Genomic DNA, 3,944 nt, shown 5'->3' with positions numbered 1-3,944 from the left:
GGGCAGTGGGGCAGGGATGGGCTGGTAATGGGCAAGAAAGAATTCTGGAGTGATAGAAACGTCCTATACGCCCTCATTAGGGCGTGAGTTACTAGAGTATAAGTTTTGATATTTAAATAGTGCATTTAAAATGTGTGTATTCTAGGGGCCGGCAGATGGAGTAGTGGTTACATCGTTGGACTCCCACATGACCAACCACAGTTCAAGTCCTGGACCAAGTGGCATGAAAATCACACCGGGCATGGGTGCATGTGGGCCCAAAACCTGGGAAGAGGGTGGAGGAGAGAGAATTGCAGAGTGGCCATCCCCCTGGAGAGTGATTTCTCACTTTCCCTCTCCCTGTCTCTCTCTCTTTCTCTCTAACAAATACACATCCTAAGGGGGGGGACACTCTTAAAGAAAAAAAGACCTTTGTATTCTATTACATAAATTATACCTTAACTTTTTCTTTTAGAAGAACTGGTATCATACACATTTGTAGCCACCTTCAAGGACACTTTTGTCTTTACCTGGCTCATATCAGTCTGTTCGAGTCCAGGCAAGGACGTCTGGCTCAGTGTCTGAAAATGCCCCAAAGCTCTCCACCCCTGAGAACATATATGTGTAAGTGAGATCTTCCGACTTCCCTAACTTACACAGCAGGCATGAAGAGCCCAGTGTGGACACCCTTTGAGACCATCTCACCCTCCTAGAAGCCTGAGAAGTATAGGTGTTTTGTTATACCTTTCTCCTGCTTAAGAAAGCAAAAACAACAAAACAAAACCACAGCGCTAAGTTCTTTTTAGGTGACTAACCCCTCCCTCTGGGGATGTATGTTTCATGTATGTCAACTCTCCTCCAGTCTATGGCCCACACCTGGCCTGACAGTCTGCCCTCCGAATGTGGAGAGGCCCGGAAAACAGACCTCTCCCCCATGACGGTGTGATTCCTTCCACCCTAGGGACAGTGCCAATGAGGCCTATTATCAATTAGCATATGTTATAAAGATCCCGAGAGCTCCTCCAGTTTCATCTTTACCTCTTCTGGTCCCAGGAGCTCCTACGTCCTTTCAATTAATTTCCTTTCTGTCTATATTAGCTATAATCAATTTCTTTCTTTTTTTCAAGAGAGATTTTTGCTATAGGGCGCATGTGCTCGCCAGAGAGACCGAGACAGAAAGTGAGACATCAGCCCCCAGGAGGGATGGCCGTGCTGCCATCCCTTCTCCTCCATTCTCCTCCCAGGACTCTGGGTGCACACACACCTGGTGTGAGTTTTAAGCTGCCATGTCCAGGACTCAAACCGTCGTCAGCTACATAGGAGTCCAGCAATGCAACCATTACACCATCTGCTGGTCCCAGCTATAGTCAATTTCTTTTCTTTTTCTTTTTTAAGGAGTGCAAATAAGAGCCCAGTCAATTGTGAAGCTTATCTAATTTAAAATTTGTACATTTGGGGGTCCACCAGTTGGCCTAATGGCTATGTCACTTAACTCTCATGTAGTTGACCGTGGTTCAAGTCCCAGACCCAGTGGCTTAAACTCATACCGGGCACGTGTGTATGCGGGCCCAAGATCCTGAGAGGAGAAGGGATTGCGGTGTGGCCATCCCCCCTGGGGGGTGATTTCTCACTTTCTGTCTCTCTGTCTCTCTCTGTCTTTCTGGTGAGTGCACGCGCCCTATAGTAAAAACCTCTCAAAAAAAAAATTAAAAAGATTTGTATATTTGACTACATGGGGTCTTCTGTCTTAGAACTAAATATTCAACTCATGCATGCTTAAGTGTTTGTGGGGTGAAATTTAAAGTCTACATAAAAAAAGGCTGATGAGTAAGTCGAAAGAGCGAATATGGCAAGTCCTAACTCTCGAACGTAGGTGGTGGGGAGCGTGCATTGCACAGCTCTTTCCACTTTACTGTGTCTGTTAACAGTCTTAAAAGCTCACAATGAGAAGTAGAATTAAAGGACCACACGGTGAGCAGGCTACCAACATGTTTGATCAAACTAGGGCTCCAGAACTGGCAACAAACAAAACGCCACCAACCACGCGAGCCACAGCCTAGAACCAAGCGCAGACCCTCTCGAGCCCCGCGCTGTGGGACTCTGTTCTCTCTGCCCAAGCCGCCGCCCACTGGCCAGCCTCAGTTCTCAGGACACGCTCCATCAGGTGGTTCCCAGAACTCAGACTGCATAGTGGTCCCGTCATCAGCCAGGGCTCACAGTTACAGTGGCCTCCCTAAACCTCCCCTGTCCAGCCTCATCTGCTGCCCTTCGCCCTTCATCCCTCTGCGCCCGGTCCCCAGCCCCACTTCGCCTCCCACATTTTCATAATCCTCTCAGACTCACAATGAGGCCTGGTCATATAAGGAAAATACCCCCAGGGGCTGTATCCGGCACCTGGGAACCTACCCTCCTACATCTGCTGCACCTCCCCACTCCATTCCTCCCACCCCAACCAGGTACGCCACACACCCACCCAAGGCCTGCTAAAGTTTATTTATTTATTTATTTATTTATTTAGAGAACTTTTTGCTATAGGTCATGTGCACTCTCCAGAAAGAGAGAGACAGAAAGCGAGAAATCATTACCGCCACGCCACCACCCCTGGGGAAGGATGGCCACGCCACAATCCCTTCTCCTCCATTCTCCTCTCAGGATCTTGGGCACGCACGCACATGTGCCCGGTGTGAGTTTAAGCTGCCGGGTCCGGGACTCGAACCACGGTCGACTACATGGGAGTCCAGCAATATAACCATTGCGCTAACTGCTGGCCCCCAATAGTCAATTTCTAAAGAAACTTGTCTGGTGTAAAAAACCTTGAAGAATCAGAATCTACTCGTATGTTTCTTTTTATTAAATAAAGAAAAACTAGTAGAAGGAAATTGTCATTGAATAAAAACCAAACCTGGATTCAGGGGAGGGAGTTTGGTCACAAATTCTAGGGACTAGCCAAAGCCATCCGTTGGTACTGACAGCCCGTACGTCACCTATGAAATGGTGTGGTCCCTGCTCTGCCCATTTCATGGCCTCAGGGCTCAGACACCCAAGGGCTTTGCAGAGAAAGTCACAGGGAGGTGTGCTGGGAACAGCTGGAAACACTAGAGATTAAAAGGAAGACCCCAGGTTCTTTAGACTGAATGTTTGTGCCCCCAAGATGCACATGTTGCTTTCCTAAGCCCCAAGGTGATAGTATTAGGAAGTGGGGCCTTTGGGAGGTGATTGGGTCACGAAGGCAGAGGAAATTGGCTTACCGCTTTGGCTATATAGGGTTACACCGAGAAGACCAGGTCCTGACTGCACACCAGATCTGTCAGGACCTTGATCTCAGACTTCCCAGCCTCTAGAACTATGAGAAATACTTTTGTTGTTTATAAGCTACCCAGTCTCTGACGTTTTATGATAGCAGCCTGGATGGACCAAAGCATCAAACTTGTCATCAGAGATTAATTTTAAAAGCCTTTGGAGGGGCCAGCAGGTGGCATGGTGGTTGGGGTACTAGACTCCCACATGGCTGACTGTGGGTGAGTCCCAGACCTGACGGCTTGCTTTCTCCCTTTCCCTCTCTTGCTCTTTCTGTCTTTTGAGTGTGCATGCCCTACGGCAAATTAAAAACTAATAAATAAGGGACCAGCAGTTAGCATAACGGCTATGTCGCTGGACTCCCATGTAGTTGACCGCAGTTCATGTCCCGGACCCGGTGGCTTAAACTCATGCCAGACGCGTGTGCGTGTGTGCCCAAGATCCCGAGAGGAGAATGGAGAAGGGATTGCGGCGTGGCCATCCCCCCAGAGGGTGATTTCTCACTTTCTGTCTCTCTGTCTCTGTCTGTCTGGTGAGCACACGCACCTTATAGCAAAAACCTCTCAAAAAAAAAAAAAAAACCTAATAAATAAGATTAAATAAATTTTAAATCCTTTGGAAAGGCACAAGTGGGAAGAACTCTAGTATTTAGAGGCAGGGGCACCTGC

General features: G+C 48.0%; 1 non-coding gene across 1 annotated transcript; it reads right to left on the bottom strand.

Moving 5' to 3' along the window:
- Nucleotides 1-2,112: 2,112 nt before the first annotated feature.
- Nucleotides 2,113-2,194, bottom strand: LOC114009556 (small Cajal body-specific RNA 18). The gene has a single exon (XR_003550956.1).
- Between the last annotated feature and the right edge of the window lie 1,750 nt (nucleotides 2,195-3,944).

The sequence above is a fragment of the Tupaia chinensis genome, unplaced genomic scaffold (genome assembly GCF_000334495.1).
Source record: "Tupaia chinensis unplaced genomic scaffold, TupChi_1.0 Scaffold000561_1, whole genome shotgun sequence".
Lineage (NCBI taxonomy): Eukaryota > Metazoa > Chordata > Mammalia > Scandentia > Tupaiidae > Tupaia > Tupaia belangeri.
This window is presented reverse-complemented; position numbering and strand designations above follow the sequence as displayed.